A 20,051-nucleotide genomic window follows, 5' to 3' on the forward strand; every position below is an offset into this window, starting at 1 on the left:
ATGAGTTTGTTGAAAATTTATGACTATATATATTTTTCTAATATCAAATGTCTACATTTTGAACATTATTTCAAAAAATAACTTTTAAGATAGAATAGCCTTACAAAGAAATAATTAATTTGGCAATATTCTTTAATTCAGTGTACTGGTAGGAAAATGGCTTCTTGTTTAATTGTGTAGTTTATTAGACGTTAATGAACAATGTTATCGTGAAGGCTTTTTTTATATCTCACTACATGTGACATATCTTGTTAACAGATCCAAAGAACGTTCGTTTTAAGCACTAATGGATTGCTATGGTGTTGATATCCTTTTTTGTGGCAAAGTGTTTAACTTTTCCTTAACTCCTGTATTCCACTTGCAGTTCATCGTGCAGTATTTTTGTTGTTGTTAACACCAGGTTAAATGAAACAACTTTTGTTACAAGTATGGTTCAATATTTCAGATAACCTTTTCTTACACATTCTAAACCCTTGAACTTGCATTCTTTTATAATCACTGAAAAGATAAACTTCATGTCGGAACATCCGTATCACTTAGCCACTGCGGAAGAAACAATTTTATATTATGTGTAGCAATATACCTCGTTATAGGTCGGTTTGAAGGTTATTAAATATGAATTTGATAACATAAATCCTTGATAACTCTTGTATGTGTGTGTTTTTTTTATAACAAAATCACTTTGGGATATCTGCTGAGTACACCGAAGGGAATCGAACCCCTGATTTTAGCGTCGTAAATCCCAACAGTTACCGCTGTAGCAGTATTTTTGTTGCTTTCTACTCACCCTCTTTGTTCCTCTTTGAATACTCCAGGGCCTGGCATGGCCTTAGCGCGTAAGGCGCGCGACTCGTAATCCGAGGGTCGCGGGTTCGCGCCCGCGTCGCGCTAAAACATGCTCGCCCTCCCAGCCGTGGGGGCGATATAATGTGATGGTCAATCCCACTATTCGTTGGTAAAAGAGTAGCCCAAGAGTTGGCGGTGGGTGGTGATGACTAGCTGTCTTCCCTCTAGTCTTACACTGCTAAATTAGGGACGGCTAGCACAGATAGCCCTCGAGTAGCTTTGTGCGAAATTCCAAAACAAAAAAATGAATAATCCAGAAGAGCAGTGTTGGTAGAGGAGAGGCTCTATCTTTACCAGTCTATGTCTCTTACAAAAAAGTCTCTGAGTTGCATTCTTCTCACCCTCCAGCTAATATACAGGACAAATTTAGAATTAGTCTTCTACAAAGACCATGTTCCATTTGCCTCTTACAAATTCGATGAATTCTGGATCATCCCTTGAGAGGTTAGCAACTAAACTAAGTAATTCAGGACCTCTCAATCTGAAGTACGCGTTCTGTGCTTGAGTTATCAATTGGTAAATAGAGGGTGGATTCTATTAAAAAAAATTCTAACGTTCACTCAGTTTATTTATAACACAACGCTTAAGATTGAAGTTGACCTTTGATAGTCTGTTTTAATAATACTTTTGTCCTCGCATTCCTAATGTCCATATCTCAGAGACATCTACCTTCAGTAGCGTAATTATACCGATGCAGCCAATACAGTACCATTGGGACACAAATAAGAATGCTAATAATAAAAAGAAAAACACTGAGAATATATATACATTTGCGCACACACGCGACATTTGTTTCAAAGTTTGTAACTAACACTGCCAAAAAATGTCAAACAATATCAGTTGTGGCGTTCGTGTGTCTCGAAATGGTTGGGTAATTAACAAACTTCCTATAGCCTTTTACATTTTACATTAATTGAATATAATATATTTAAGTGTTAAAATATAGCGTAGGTATTTGTATCATTACCTTAAAAACTAGAAATATATTAACAACAAAGAATATTTTGTAATGACTTAGCTTTTTGTGCGTGTCAGCTTTTAGGCCTGTAATAATTGTTTTAAACGATGTTTTGGTAACCCTCACAGTGCTAGTTTGTTTACTTTTTAGGGATGTATTAGATTTAAAGAGACGTTGGTTGGTTGATTTGGTGTTTTATGACACAAAGCAACATGGCTATCTGCGCCAAACATCCGGGAAAAAGATAAAATTAAAGTAAATTTAGTAAAATTCATAAAAGGAAATTAAGGTAAAATAAAACAAAGATAAAAAAGCATAAAATCAATATTTACATTGAAAAAATAATAAATTGATTAATGACCTTTAAAACCTAAAAACATATACAAAGTGGACCGATAACACTGTCTAACGTTAGGAACAAACCTTGGGGCAGAACATGATTAAAATGGTGCCGTCGTTGAGTGTCATAACGATGGCAAGACAATAACATGTGGCTTATTGTGACCTGGGTGTTACACAGACTACACACTGATGCATCAATTACAGATAAAAGGAAACGACGAGTTAAAAAACTATAACCAATGCGTAGTCTAGTTAGAACAGCTTCCTCTTTCCGATCCTTACCGAAGCAAGACAGCCAAAGTCCATCATAGGGTTTTATTTGCAAGAGCTGCTTTTCACGTTGCTCACTCCAAGTCGATTGACAACTGGCACGAAGCCGAGTCTTGAATACAGGATCATAGTCCATGTATGGAACAGGCACAGTGGTGATAGTGTCAGAGCTGATAGATTTAGCAGCAGTGTTGAGGAGCTCGTTACTGCGAATACCAAAATGGCCCGGTTTGCAGAAAAACTGGATAGAAGTAGATGTTGGAGGGAATTGGGCTAGTCAGTTTTGAATATCGGCGACAACAGGGTAAGAACTAACGTGAAGCGATTCCAGAACCAGTAGAGAACTAAGCGAGTCAGTATAAATAGTACAGTTTGAGTACTGCTTAGCTATTATGTGATCCAGGGCAAGAGAAATGGCGTAAAGCTCAGCAGTGAACACAAAAACTGTAGAAGGGATTCTGTGTGCAACTAATGAACCACAGCAGACCATGGCACAGCCCACAGAGTGACCTGATTTCTAACCATCTGTAAGAATTGGAGTGGAAGGATGGTTCGAAATATGTTCAACATATAACAAACAGTACTTCCAATAAGGAGTGTCTGCTTTCCTCAGATGATTTAGAAATAGGTCACATTTGGAGACTGTAAAAAGCTATGGTGGGATGGGCTGACCAGTGGATACAGCAATGTTATTCAAGGACAGACCAAGTTCATCCAACTATGCCTGGATACGAAGGCCAAAATGAGCAATGGTAGATTGTCTGTTCTAAAAAAGTATGGCCCACCGAGGAAGGAAAACACAATTCCAGGTGAGATGTTTTGGTCAGTAATGAAGTTTCGAAACATAAAGTAAAGACAATTGCAAATTGAGATTCTGTGTATAGGACTCTGTGTATAATTCCTCTGAACTAGGGAAATGTGGAAAGCTCCAGAGCAGATCCGAAGTCGTTGATGATGAATGGGGTCTAGTATCTTTAAGACCGGGATTCTGGCAGAGCCTTAGATTAGTGAGCCATAGCTGAGTTTCGATCGAATACGAGCACGATATATCTTTAGTATAGAGCATCGATATGCTCCAATCGTAGTGGAAGAGAGGACACAGAGGATGATCAGTGCTCTTGTATGTTTGACCCGTAGCTGCTTGATGTGTGGTATAAAGGCGAACTTATGGTCAAAGATAAGCCTGAAGAACTTTGTCTCAGGGTCCGAAGGCAGCACAACTTCGTTGATACAGGGTTTAGGATCAGGTTGAATACCCCGTTGTCGGCAAAAGTGTATAAAAATCAATTCAGAGAGAGAGAAGCTAAAGTCGTTTTCCGTGGTCCACTTCAGCAAACAATTGAGAGTAGTCTGTAGCTGCCGCTCAATATATTTTATATTCGACGATCGACAAAAGAAGTGAAAGTTGTTGACATAGATCCCGTTTACAACAGCAAGAGGGAGTTGTTCAGTGATAGCATTAATATTTATACTGAAAAGTGTGACACCAAAAACACGCCCTGAGGGACTTCAAGATCCTGCAGAAAAGAACGTGAAAGTGTTCAACCCACCTGAACGTAGAATCTCATGCCTATTAATAAAAATGAGCAAATGGCGACGTAACCCACATATATGTAGGTCTCGCAAAATGCCATACCTCCATGTTGTATCATAAGCCTTCTCAAAGTCAAAGGATATTGATACAAGATGTTGTCATTTGAGAAAGGCTTTTCTGATTGACGTTTCAAGTCAAATCATGTAGTCCACAGTAGATCGCTGTCGTCAGCCCCACACTGAGTGGGCGAGAGGAGGTTGTTTAATTCGAGGAACCAAACGAGACGAACATTAACCATCCTCTCTAAGGTCTTATAGAGACAGCTCGTCAAAGCAATTGGACGAGAGTTTGGAAAACATCTTGGGATTCTTCCAATGCTTATAGAAAGGTAGAACAATAGCCTGGCGCCAGGCTTCAGGAAAAATATTATCCTTCCAGATCTGGTTAAAAACAATCAGAAGAAAAGCAAGAGAAGTGGGAGATAGATGGAGCAGCATTTCATAGTGTACATCATCAGGTCCAACCAGACTTATAAAGGGCCAGTTTGAGTTCCACCCGTGTAAAGGGACGATTATAGTAATAGAGACAATCAGCTCAAACGGAAAGAGGTGATACGCTCTGCCCGAGTCTTGATGGCTAAGAAGATGGAGGAAGAAACTGAAGTGCTAGATACCCGGTAAAAGCTCTCACCAAGAGTACTGGCGATGCTCTGGGTATCAGCTACTTTCTGGCCATCAGAGAGCAAGATCGAGAGGGAACAAAATTATATTGCCCATTGACCTTTCGAATCTCGTCCCATATGACTTTGGAACTGGTGATAGAAGACATGCCGGTTGTGAACTTAATTGAAGATTCCTTCTAGCTTTTTTACGTCTTACCCAATAAGCATGTGCACGGGCCTGTGGATAAGCGACGCGGTGCAAAAGTGTGGAATCCTACAAAAAGTATCCCAGGCATGTTTCCGAGTCTTCAGTGCCATATGGCAGGCAGGATTCCACCACGGACGAGGATATCGTGATAAACGTGTCAAGGTTTTAGGAATACATTGAGCAGCTTCTTGTATAATACAGTCAGTTACTGCTGCCACCCAATCTTCTATTGATCGCTTACCGACGAATGCAGGATCAAGTTCTACGAGAACAGTGAAAGAGGGCCAGTTTACTTGACCCAGCTTCCACTTGGGCACACGGGTCGGGTGGCACCAACCAGGGCCATTCTATCTCAAAATTGTAGAAAATGATCACTGCTTCGTGTATTATTATCAACCCTCTAAGAAAAATGGAAGAATAGTGAAGGAAATTGAAAGATCAATAGCAGTAAAGAACTGACTATGTGCATGAAAATAAGTAGAAGAACTAGTATTGAAAAGAAAAATGTTGTGATCAGAGAGCATACACTCTACAGAGCGACTTCTCCTATCAATATCAGCACTTCTCCAAAAGAGATGATGTCCATTAAATCCTCCAGTATGAGATCAACTGATCAACGAGAACATCAAGGTCTGATAAATCATACGCCTCTCCAGGCGATAGGTAGAGAGAACAAACAGTGGTGGTACGACTCAAGGAAACACGGACGGCTACGGCCTCCAAGGGTGTGTCGAGTGGTAAAGAGAGGGTGGGCACATGCTGATTATCCAACATTGTTACCCTTCCATGCACTCATCCATCACACAGCCTACCATTTCTGTACAAAGAAAACCACCGTGAGATGACTGTGTCAGCAAGTTTAAGAAATGTTTCCTGCAAGGAAAAACATACAGAATGGTAAGAAACACTCAATGTTTTGATGTCATGCAGATAAGAACGTAAACCTCGACAGCTCCATTGTATTAAGATGGACAATTTTATTTATCTTTCTGTTTACGACCACGTCTCTTTTCTTTACTCTCTGTATTCGAAGGAGGTCTATCGATTCTACCCTAGGTGGAATGGGCAGGTCTTTGCTGTTGGAAAGGGATTTTAGTAACGGAGGACGCGAACGAATGATTGTTTTGCATCTAGGGGTGGGTGAAAATATATCCAAGGAAATTACTGTACCCGGAACCAAATGAAGTTGATCTTGGGATTTGTTGGAATTATGTAAGAGACAGAGACAGGTGTTGAAGTTGATTCATCGTCGTTTTTTAACGAACACACATCAAGGAACCGCGACATGACGTCTTTGAGTGACCAAACTGCTGACACTGAAAACATCAGAGAGGTTTTGAAATGTATGACCGTAACTTACAAGTAAGATAACCTGCCTTAACGGTGGCATGTGAACGTGGTGATGTAGATGTTTCTGAGTGGAGAAACCAGTGAGAATTTCATACTCGGGAATGTTCTTCAAATCCCTCTCAACAATAACTCCTCATTATGAATTCAAAGTAGCATGGGGCATAACCTCAATAGGAATATCCCCAATTGCCTTTGATTGTTAGAGGAGTTCACTGTGTTTAGATGTTGATTTTTCCACCAACATGTCACCAGAGCAAAGCTTTTTGACTGGCTTTGGAGAGCCAGCAAGTCCTTCTAGTACTTCCTGGATAAAAAAAGGGAGACATTTGCCCTGAAGGTTTGTCTGAAAGAGAATGTAGTATAAGAAAATGAGTTGCAACAGGTGTTACAGATGTTGAAGGTTGCTGCTTAAAATGTTCAAGACGTGGTCGTTTACCTATGGAGTGTTTTTCATTATTTTATTTAAGTTTTTATGTGAAGGGTCCATAATAAAAAGGAATATTTTCGTGCCCACTGACCCCACCCACCAAGGAGCTCTACGAGCATTGCAATGTCAAACAAGTGTACTGCAGCCACGCCAAGGTTTCGTGAGCACTATACCCAAACAACAGCATCAGATACAATGTCCACAACACCTCTTGAGAACATCCAACACTGGTACTTGGTTGACCTTACCCCAAGTGGACCGGCCGATTAATCCTAGGTTCCACCCCAAGGCCGCCTCTCTACAGGAATTCAAGGCCAAAGTGGTGTGTTTGGGTTGGACCCTTCAACCACCAGGATCTTCTCCTCACCATCACGGGTCGCCACGAACGGCAAACACGTGGATGAATATTTAGATTCCAGTGGAGGTAAACTGAAAGATCAGAACCTTCCTTGGGAGATCCCCTCACCACGTATAGGAATCCACAAAAAAGGGTTAAAGAGACGTATCTTGAACATCCATATATAGCTGTAGAATGGAACGGGAACGGGTAATGTTGCTTGTATGTGTTTGCTTCTCTAACATTACTTTAGTTGATGTCTAGTACACATATATACTATACACATATACTCCATGAAAAAGAAAACAGTGTCAGCAGAGGCTTTTGAAAGGTTCCAAAGAAAATTCCGAGGTTGCCTTGTTTTTTCGTGATACCAACGTGAGTTCTAATACTAATACTATACAAGTATCAACAGTAAGATCGACGGGATCCACAATGGCAGACACAAATTCCTCGTCTTATCTCACACATTATAATAAAAAAGAAACAAGTTCAAGATCACAGAACGGGTAAATCGCATTTATCTCCGAGTGCCAGCAGTATTGAACACCAGGGTAACAAATGTATTGTGTATCTAAAAATGAAATTAATTTAGGTACAACATGGAAGTGATATGGCTAATTACGAAGATATCTTAACGAAATATTAAGAGATTTATCCTGGATCATGGATCTTGCAGACCAAAAGGTGCCTTACCAGTAAAGAATAAGTAGAGATTTGGTGCTAATTTTATTAATTTGACCTCAATCCGGTAATCTGTGATTGGATTGGGATCGGTATTCTCAAGTTACGCAGTTCTCTTTCTTTCCTTCTTTCAGTGAATGACGTAAGATGCCTGAACTTCAAGATCACTGTCTCTCCATCAGAAAAAAAACTACTCATTTTAACCCAGGAGTTATATAATTACGTCACATTCCCAAATGCTCATCCAAATATTAAAAAGTTTCATGTTAAATATACGAATATCTCACTTCCAATTCACAATGTCATTAATACAAAATAGATTTTTAAATCTCCAATTAAAACAAAACCACTTTAACAAAACTAGCAAACACAACTGTTTCTCATTTTGTATGGAATTTTAAAATATATTTTTGCTTCAAGATTTTTTGTGCATCTCTAGAAAACGTGTTCACAACTTGAAATAATGACAGTGGTAACTCGCACGAGGTTCAAAGTACAAAATTCTAAGCTCAACTAGTCTCAACATGAGACTACATGATGTGTAGTTTTTGAACCAGATTTATCCATGAAGTTAATTATCGAATTAAGTAATACATCAACTAGAATAATTTCAGTGTAAAAATAATATCAGAACGGAATCCAGAGCCTACAACACAATCATATCTTCGTTAGAACGTACAAAACCTCTTAAACACCTAGTTACTAAATATATAAAAGAAACAAAGAGTGAACATTTTGGCGAATGATAAACTAACAAAAATCGTCCATACCGACCTAACTTTAACAGCCTTGAAATATCATAATTAGATAATATCATAAAATGGATAACACTAGAGTATTGTGATATTTTATGTACAAGATGAATAAACGAAGAAGAAAGAAGCCTTCTATTCACACAGTTGATGACACATTGAGACAAAACGGCTTTTGCCAAAACGAAAAGAAAATATTCATCAAGTAAAAATTTCATTTAAGTGTTTATATAATGTACTACTCATGAAGGTTATAGAAAAACAGTTATTATAGCGTAGTAAACTCATCGTCCCTCAAGCAAAGAACGTTTATTAAAACTACCTGGGATACCCATACCATGGAAGTACGCTATGTAAATTTATCATTAATGAAAGGTTATTTTGTGACATGAAAAGCTCTTTCCTTGAATACGCCCATTTACCCAGAAAAACACAAAATGTGAAACAGTAAATTTACATGCGTCTCCGCATGTCATCATGAAGTCAAAATAATAGTTTATAGTTTGAGTAAATAATGTCCATGGTATTTTCAGCCTTGTTTCTTTACTTTTATTCGATCCATATTTGAAGATTTACAAATTCCGCATTTTACTTTGTGTTACATTTGTTAGTATTCTAACGTTTTGTAATCTGAATTTCATTATTAATGGCTGCGCTATACCAGATAACCATATTTAAGCTACATTGTATGACAGATTAAATACTACTTACATTAAGTCTTTGCTGTCTTATACTTTCAATTCACGCTGTTAGGTCCGGCATGGCCAAGCGCGTTAAGGCGTGCGACTCGTAATCTGAGGGTCGCGGGTTCGCATCCCCGTCGCGCTAAACATGCTCGCCCTTTCAGCCGTGGGGGCGTTATAATGTGACGATCAATCCCACTATTCGTTGGTAAAAGAGTAGCCCAAGAGTTGGCGGTGGGTGGTGATGACTAGCTGCCTTCCCTCGTCTTACACTGCTAAATTAGGGACGGCTAGCACAGATAGCCCTCGAGTAGCTTTGTGCGAAATTCAAAAACAAAGAAACAATACTTCATAATACAAATATATTGGAAGATATTCAAATTCAATATGTAATTGCAATACTTTAAATTTAGAGCAAAATTTGTTGCACAAAGGTTAAATATCCTACAAACCCTCTATAAAAATTGCTTCACTGTGGTAAACAAAAAATAATTTGTTATTTTATCGTGTTGGTGTTTTTTGTTATTTTGCTTTTTTATATTTCATCAGTAGTTTGTGTTTTTGTTGTTTTAGCTGGTAGTATATTATCATATAACTTTCTTCTGTTTTTGTTGTTTGTTTTGTATTTTTATTTTTTAATGATTGGTTTTCTTTTATTTCGTTCTTACAATAACGGTTTTGTTCTTTAAGCTAGGTTATTTTTTATGTTTTTGTACTTCCAATAATTATAAAACTTAGTTTTCCTCTGGGTTATTTCTTTTGTTTATTTTCACTTTGTATTATTAGGGTAATTGCAGCTTAGTTATTTAAAATAATTCGTTTTTACTTATGATATTTTCGTAAGTATTTATTAGTTTTTGATTTAATTATAGTTAATTTTTTGTTCTTATTTTTCTTTATGGAAATTATATTAACGGACTTCTATATCATGATACGATACAGTAATTCTTGTTTCCTGTTGTTTTATTTATAATTTATTTTTTTCTGAGAACGAAAGTCCCTCGCTGTCAATTCTGCAGACTTACATCGCTAAAATCAGGGGTTCGAGTTCCCTCGCTAGACCCAGCACATAACCCAATGTTGCTTTGCTATAAGAAACAAAACACACACACAGGTAAAATAATGCTAGTAAAAATCAGGTTTTTCTTGTAGCCCTCCATACAATTGGTCCCCTGATATTTAACCTGTATGAATCAGTTTGTGTGTAAAGTCAAGCTTGATTTCTCGAAATAAGAGGAATCATAATGGTTAAAATACATTTATCAAAATATAATAGTTAAATTACTGTCTATCGATTACGAATGGTTGGGGTGCAAGTGTAAACTTTACAAGTGTAGTTACTGTTGGTATAATAAGCCTGAAGTAAAGACAATGTGGGATCACATAGACTAGAGCTAAATGTATAAAATTGATCATGAAAGTGAAAATAATTCAGGAAAGCTATTATTTTGGAATGTTATAGCACATTCTGAAGTATCCCAGAATATTCCAAACTATTCAAAATGGTTAGAAACATTTCATATGTAAACAATCCATGATATAAGTTATTACTATTGGTATATTTTATTTTTCAGAACAGTTTTCAGAATTTATGAAGCTGGTTATTCTATACCATTTCAACTAAAACTGCGTCATGTCATTGCAAGTGAGTACTGTCACAAGAAGGCTACTTTTTGGTTGCTTGATTCGGAGGAAACTAAAATAACAAGAAACAATCTACTTTAAGATATGTTAGCGTTGACTGTGTTTTTCTACCATTACAAAACATTAAAAAAATAGTTTATAAAAGCTCAAATATTATAGCCAAGATGAGTAGGCTTGGATTACAATTCGTACAGAGTATCTTGTCGTTATGAAGCTGGAGAAGGTTTTGAAATATAGGCAAAGATAGAGAAATTTGAAAAGGAAACACCGAAACATAACCAGTTCATGATGTAGAGTTTGTCACTAACCTGGATGCTTTTCTGACTTCAGGCATAGGAATGGCTTCATTTTGATCAAGATATATGAAGAAAAGGACTTTGTCTTCTTTAGGAGGAAACAGGGAGTTGCGGGTTCATGGGTGAAATAGATAGTTTTATCACTCACACCCGTATCTATAATCTAATAACCTTAAGAAGCTTTTTTCTACAAGTTTCTGATAGATAACAGAGGAAATGATAATCCAAACTAGACTGAAAAAAGTTTACCTTGCTTCATTGTTTTAATATATACTTTTGAAATGTATAAAAAACAAGAAACAACAACTCTGAAATATCATTTCAATAGAGAACATGCAAGAAGTATCAAGTACGTATCTCTAATCTAGTACACATAAACGTAATGAAAACATTAGTTTTAATACCATTGTGTAATAAGTGGTGAAACACTATCCCTTCATTGTTTGTGTACGGGAAATTACTTTTACGAATTCTATGACGTGTAAAACTATAGAATTGTAAATTTGAATAAAAAACTCAGTTAATTAGTTGTATCAAATTAAAATACTAATTACTGAAGATGTTTATTTACATTTCATAATTAGCAGCATCAATTGCGCGTGCGTTGTCTTTGTAATACAGTTCTCTCCTCTTAAGTCCATCTTCGGTGGTTCTGTTGATTTATCCATAAGATCTTCATTGTTGGATATTATCTAGCTTCGTCTTTTGTTTCCTTTCTCTTCACCTTCTCCTAAGAAATATACCTTTGTTTAAGTTCTTTAACTGGTCATCACGTCCCAACACATTCCCAGTACTGGTTCTCATCCATTTCATAACTGATAAGAAATTTGTCTTCTTCCATATGACGTAAAACTTTATTCTTTAAATTCAACTTATATTCATAGCTCTCCGTCAAATACACATTTAATTACCTACCAGTCTATCTATTGTTATTTATGTTTTGTATTATATTGCCACATTCCGGATTATTTCTTTATTATTCTGTGTTCAGTTTCCGTCTCTTTTTCTCTCTGTTGGCTTCTTAGGCCATTCTAAATGTGATTTTTATTTATTTAAAAAACACCAACCATCTCATGTGATATGACTTCTTAGATAGCAAAACATACTTCCTGGAACATATAACCTTTGACATTAATGTTTAATTTTCTAACTTATCTCCTTAGTACTTTCAACACTCTAGTTTCTTTCATGTTTATTTCAATTATTAAATTTTTCTGCTTCGTTTAGTTTCGTAACTTCAAGTCGCAGCCGTTCTTCTGTATCAGCCAACACTGCCTTATCATAAGCAACTCAAGATCTCCTTATTTGCATTCTAGTCAGTCAGATTTTTCCACAGCTCGTACTTATTATTGCCTCTTCGAAGGTATTGACAAACGATATTAATATGTATTCCTCACCTACAATTATCTCCTATTAGTACTTACAAACTCAAGCCAGAATTACATTTCTGTCATTCCCGTTCACTCCAATCATTCCCTATACTTTTATTTAACACTTTCACGTTTGCGTTAAGGTAGATTATGTGACAAAAACATTTGGTTTATGGACATGGTGAGTATTTTTGATATCTTATAATAGCGTTATAAAGGAAGAGATCTTTAACATCTTTATTGTTATAGCTCATGCAATGTTTTTATTAAGCATTTACTTATAAAGATTTTAACTCTATTTATTTATTAGTTAAATTTAGTTACTTTTAAACTATCTTTATACACCGTTTTACTTAACCTTTTAAACGGAAAATCAATTATTTTCTGTAACAAAATCAGTATGAAAAATGGGCAAAATAAATCATATTACGCCATTTAACACGGCACAAGTTTCATATTATATAAGGAGAATTTATCTAACCAAACTAATTACAGCGTTAATACATTGCTCAAGGGACACTCAACATCATTTTAATTTTATTTCCCAATAATCACGTTACATTTAACAAATTACAGATTTCTTGGTTTGTAAGAAAATGAGAAAACCATTACAAACACTCGTATAAAGAAATGAAGTCCTAAAACATGTTTTTATGGATTCTTAATTGTTTTCTCGTTTTTAACCAAAAAGTGAAAATTACTTCAATGTTACAGTACTGTGGTGTGATATGTCATTACATATTTTGAATTAATATTTATTTTTAGATTTAGATACGTTTGCAGCTCGCTTCAGTGATTGGCGTAAAGATTCTTTGTTGTAGAAAGAAGCACGAAAATGACTGTTAACTGTTTTTTGTAATTCGGTAGATAATCCAAGAAACGATAAATTATTTACTAAGGAGTAAAATGGTAAACATGAAATTATCTCGATTGATAAATATGCTTTATATTTACTCACACGAAGAAATTTCTCAATCATTTTCAGATTTACAGAAGTCCGTTTTGCGTAAAGATATCTTGAAACATAAATCTGGCCAAGGTAGATTATTGGTTCTGTTTACGGTAAGGATTCTTTTCCATCTTTAACTCAATGTTATTTCGAGTACGCACGATTTAATAAGTTTGTCGAAGAAAGTTATTTAATTTTTTGTTGTCTGAAAATTCTCAGTGTGAGTCAAGTATACATTAATAATAAAATTCAACATTCTTTGTAGCTCCGTTCGAAACGTACAGATAGTTTGTAAATGGACCCTCAGACTGCTTATTGTTTCACCTAGCCCTGAATTACTAGATCATTATAATCTTATTTGAGCCTTACATGCAATACAAAATTGAGAAGAAATATCTAAGTTGTTGATGTTTTTCAGTATAAACTAGTAAATTACATGATTTTTTTTTTCTAAAATATTTTTTCAAATAATCATATCATACAATGAAACAATATTTCTGCTCTTCTATTTTGACATTTCTAACCAACCGTAAAACATAGATCTTCAGTTAAGACCATTTTAATTACACTTTTAATTAGTATATTACTCTAGCTCTATATTTATCGACACTATGTAATATAGAGATATGCATATATTTAAAACATTATATTGAAAGATATTTGTTCAAGTTAGTAAACAACTGTTCTTTTTAAATTTAAAATGATTTAATTTACAAAAAAATATCATACTCATTTCATATTATTTTGAAATTAACAGAATTCGAATAATTATATCATATATAGCATTTCACTTTTAAAAAAAATTATGTTTTTAATTATTTATTTGTTTGTTTGGTGATTAGAGCACTTCACTCCCAAACTGCGTATTAAGAGTTCGAACCCACTCACCGAATGTGTCACCAAGTAGTGTTAACTATCTTCCTTCTCTCTAAACTCTTACTCCTACATTTGAGATGATATAACCAGATAGTTCTCGATTAGCTTTAAGTAGAATTCGGTTAAAAAATAAAGGAAGCAAATGCTTGTTTTGCTTCAAAACTACATAGTCGGCTATCTCAGCTTTCTCTCTCTCGGGACACTACTCCTGAAGTTTTACGTAATAAGGTCATAATGCTATCGCTCCCCAATTTTTGACAATATCTATTATGGTTAAAAATTCATTTGAAGTATAATTTATACAGATAAATTAGGTTTGATTTATTTAGAATGTCTTAGGTTGCATTTCATTACCGCTTATATCATCTTATGGACTCAGATCCCAAATTAAGGTTGTTGAGTACAATAACAGATGAGATATATTCTGAAGCCTTATGTATTTACATTTACAAAGCAACATGAAATTTTGGAATGTCCGAACAATTGTATTCATACGTGTATTGATATATTTTAAGTGTATTTTTAGGAAAATCAATATCTTCTTGTCAAGTATTTTGGTGTGAAATATTTTTGTTTATGAAATATCATATCTTATTTTAGCTTTAGAGAGGCAGACCGAAATACGCCAAACGTGATTCATTCTAACTACAGTGACATCTTTAGTAATTATTGCAGGAAACTGAAAGTTATACACATTATTTCAATGTGGTTTCATTATTTTAAACTGAGATGTATGAGTCTGAGATATTTAAGAAACATTAAATATTGAAAACCACCGGAATCATTGTGGCTGAAGTTATTTGACACCCAATACGTCATGCCTAATCTGGTTCTAGGAAATCTCTTCAGAACCAGCTTTTTTATAGCAGAAAAAAATGTCAGTATTTAGGAGCTATTTACGCCTGTATTAGCGATTAAGTACAACTGTGATGAGAATAGTAAACATTTTATGAAGTATTATAGGAGAAATAGTGAAAATGGACTCGTGTAACTCACAAAGTCCGGAGAAATCGAGAGTGACCGATTAACACTTGACTTTTAATATTATAATATACTTTTTCGTAGCACAGCAACTAGCCCAGTGTAAAAGTTGGTTTTTAATTTATGTTTGAAAACAAGTGGTATCGAACGTTTGAAAAAGTGCAGTTAAGGATATATGTGTTAATATGAAACTGCGGTAACAATATGAAAAAAAAATCAAGAAACGTAATTTTCATTGGTTGAAACTACTTGTTTGATAACGAGGAAGCTTTAAAAACCACAGGGGTTATGAGAGATATAACATCGTGATCTTGGAATCAAGACAGTCGTGTTTCTTGAGTCTCAATCAAAGGTATCAGGCAATAAAGTTTTAAAGTTTTAAAGTAAAGTAAAATTTTATTCAATGTAAGTTATTTAGGATTATATTGTATAAGCACACCTCCATATTTAACATAAGATTATTCGACGCTAGAGTACTGAAACTTTAAGAGTAGTTGCTGTTTTTAATTAAGCATAAAGCTACACAAAAGGCTATCTGTGCTCTGTTTACCACGGGCATCAAAACCTGGATTTTAGCGTTGTAACTCCGCAGACATACCGCTGAGCCACTGAGGGGCGTTTGAGAATATTAGGCACAGTTTTTATCATCTAAGACTTCATTTTGAGTAAATGCTTTATCTCTTCTTCTTAAAAATGAAGAAATATTAAAATTGTATAATAGTTTCGTCTATTGTTATGTGATGGTACTGTCATTATTTGACATTTCGATTTTTTTTACATTGCAACAGATTTGTTTGTTGTTACCTGTGAAGTTGCAAAATAGTCTGCTTGTTATTTGCTCACCGTGATTATCAAAACCCATATTTTAACGATATAAGCTCTAAGACTTTCCGATATATTCTGGGGGGAGGGTTAATTTGACTGACCAATCTTAAGTTTCACCCAGACCAAGTACAGAAAGAAGAAAAAGTAAATGTACTCAATATTAGGATGAACAGTAACAGTGTTTGAATATCTATAGCCATGTAATTTTTGTTATATTCCTAAATCTCGAGAGTCCAGCATTACAAGAGGTTAAATTCGATTTAGAATAAAAGATGAAAGCCACTTACCTATCTGAGTATGTTACTTTCATGATTTAACGTCTAGTGGGGTTTGCTTATACAATTGTAACATAACTTATTATTTTTATACAAGTTTTCTAGAAAACGTTAACATATTTATATAGCGACAAATACTGTCACATGGTAACAGACACATAAACTATATTACAAAAATATTTATTCCTCTTTAATACAAATAAATAAAATAGACCCATACAGCAGTTTTAACGGCCTCAATTTGCACAGTTACCATGTTTCAGTCAGGAAAGAAGTAGACTTTGAAAATAAACCCCAAACAAGCACGAATACGTGAACTTTAAACTAAGAATAATATTGTAAAATTAAATAAGTTAATTTACACAGAGAACACACTGCCATACAAAATGAGTTATATGTAATCTTATAAAAATTAAAAACTAACATTAAATTTATGGAATTATATTTCAATTCAGAAGTATTCTGAAAAATACATTGGTATAAAAAGGGAAACTCAAAAGAAATTACTTGGGGAACCCAATATGGTGGTTTAATATACATCTTTCTTCACCATATCTCTTTTTATTTTTCGTCCTAAGTCCATCATACCCCGAATCGTTGCCGAAGAGAATATTAAACACCCGAGAATCGGAAGCAAGTTTTTATCGGTGAGATTCTTGGGGTATTCTTGAGATTCCATGAACTTGTTTATCCCCTTCTCGTTCGTAAGTCCTTAAGTAAAACCTCTTAAACCACCAACGAGGTCAAACTTTCTATTTCTGAGCTTTGATGGTTCGGAGGACATAAATACCAATGAAGGATAAATGAAACTTAGTTGTTCTTTTCATAACGTGGTCTGGGTCACATTTGCCCATTTCTATGCATTATATATAGAGAGAATCAGGTTACACATAAATTATAAATGTTTACTATAATTCCAACCGAATATTCATGACAATCTCTAGACGTAGCTTAAAATTTAACATCTCAAGTTAATGTGATCAAATAGCCAAACGCTAGAATACATCATTATGAACCTTATCAGCTAACTACTATATTTGTTACCATTACAATGTATAAACTTCTCTATCACATCAAGTAATCCTTTGCCTATAGATGCTCATACAAAATAGTAAATTTAAAGACCTGAAAATAGGGATCGTAAAAAAAGCAAAAAAACAAGGCATTATTTACTTAGAAATATATTTTGTGAAGTCAAAAAATGGTTTGTAGTTTGAGAAAATGATGTCTACTGTACCTTCAACCTTATATATGTACCTTTTTACAATCCCTATTTAAATATTTACACATTTCCAATCTTAATTTATCTTAACTTATCAGTTTTGCGACCTTATGTTGAATATAAATGGTTGTAATATACGAGATAACCCTAGTTAATTTACATTGTATAACAAATTAATTACTACTGACATTAAGGTTTTACTATCTGATACCTCTCATTCACGCTCAAAAATCACGACTAATTTCAGCACAAAGTCACGAGTTTGAATCTTTATATTTGTACCCAAACAGTGCCGTTAATTACACTAAACTGGTTATTTTTGTCTTGTTCGTTACGAAGAGCATCACCTAATTATGGATGACCCTTTATTATGTCCTTTGGCACGTAATACAAACCAGTTATAGCTGACCATTTTTTTAATGCTCTTTGGCATACAGTGGCTGTGTAGTTTCTTGTTACCACAAGTATAATATAAATGTGCTTTGAAGTTTACGGGAAACATTTATCGATAGATCCCACAAGCTAACAAACCTTTATTAACATTTATAATAAATCTAATCGACTATCAGCTATGCTGTAGAAATGTTTGTTTGTTTGTTTTTGAATTTCGCACAAAGCTACTCGAGGGCTATCTGTGCTAGCCGTCCCTAATTTAGCAGTGTAAGACTAGAGGGAAGGCAGCTAGTCATCACCACCCACTGCCAACTCTTGGGCTACTCTTTTACTAACGAATAGTGGGATTGACCGTCACATTATAACGCACCCACGGCTGAAAGGGCGAGCATGTTTGGCGCGATAGGGATGCAAACCCGTGACCCTCAGATTACGAGTCGCACGCCTTAACACGCTTGGCCATGCCGGCCCTTGTAGAAATGAGATTGGTTCATAAGTGTGAATAATTGTGTTTGTTCTGTTCTAGGTTAAATACAAAGTGACACAATGGACTATCTGTGATCTTCTCACCACTTGTATCGAAACAAGGTTTTTTGAAGGAAAAGTTCGCCGTAGACACACTACTGTGTCTCTAGGGGATGATAATTGTCTTACTATAATAGAACGAAATATTTATATCATGATGCTTATTTAGTTTTTATTATTTTCATTGTAAGCAACGTGTATAAACACTTAAGTCTAGTTTCTACTTAATCAACGTTTTTCTAGATGATAATTAGTTTATATTCTAATCTGATAATCTGAAGTCTCTAAATTATTGAGCTGTTTCAAGAACAGATTTTGTTCAGTTCTATGCTAGGTTATTTGAGTAAGGTAACATTTGTGTGGTTTATTTGAAGCGTGGATCATATTTTACTATTAAAATGTTGCAGGTAAATCGATAAAGGGTTTCCATTGTTCTATTTGTTTCTTCAATATATTCAATTCCACATTCAGAGAGAATGTTATACAATGTTTTTCCCTTTCAAAGGAAAGTTTGGTGGGTTTATGTGTTCTAACTATGATCATATTATGTCTGACTGCAGATTATTGTTCTGACTTTATATTGTTTTCAAATCCAGTGTACGTTTTCATAAAGATCTACACGTTTCTTTCTTCTTCATTATTAATTTTTGTCAAGCGGTTGTAGTTATGTGTTATTTCTGCTTGGCATCTTCTACGCAATAAATATTGTTTATTCAGATAATTCTAGGGTAGTGAAGGAAGACCGTCTTATATATGCATACATCGTTGTATTTTAATTATTAAATACGTTAGGATTTCGACAGTAGATATTTTTTTTACCTTAACTGATCATAGTAACCGTGAAGTATTGAGGTTTTAAATTATTACTATGGAGACAAAGTTAACAGCGTCCAACTCTTGTATGACATAGATTGCGGAAAATGTATTAAATATTATGATATTACACCACTTTCCCACTGAAGGAATAAGTACCATGAATATTAAAGTGAACCTTTTTCAATACAATGATACATTCTAAGTTTTTTGATCTATCAAGAAAAATTATGATCTGCAAGATATGACATATCAATTATTTTAGGTGAAATATATTTATAAAAAGTATTTATGTAAATTTAGGTGTCACATATTTACCAACATAATTAGACTGAGGTTAATGATTTATCTCCAGAGACTACCCGTCAAAGGTTCATGATCTGTATAAACAATGGTTATTGTAATGAAGCCTGTACTACTCTTTTTATATAACACAAAAACTGAATCATCTAGTTTGAGGTAAGCGTCTAAATTTTGTCTGGTAAAAGAAATAAATAAATATTTGCGATCTCAATGTGATGACAAATTTGGATTTAGTGACACTGAAAACAGTTTTCTTAAACCTATATTAGTGTACTTTCAAAATGAGTTTAAGTCCATCTTATCATTGCTATATGTTATTATTTTATTTCGGAAGAGTCTGATACTCTTGAAAACTTACAAAGCCATAGTGAGATGTGTCCATTAGTTTGAGACAACACAATTAAGTATATGCACCTAAGATCTTAGCGGCGATTTGAACTCCATCAGGGCTGGGATGAGCTTGGTAAGTACTTTTTGACAGTACATTAGCGAATATCTCAGTTCATGGTTTAAAGAGAACAAGCCTG

This window comes from Tachypleus tridentatus, chromosome 13 (genome assembly GCF_004210375.1).
Source record: "Tachypleus tridentatus isolate NWPU-2018 chromosome 13, ASM421037v1, whole genome shotgun sequence".
In the NCBI taxonomy this organism is placed as follows: domain Eukaryota; kingdom Metazoa; phylum Arthropoda; class Merostomata; order Xiphosura; family Limulidae; genus Tachypleus; species Tachypleus tridentatus.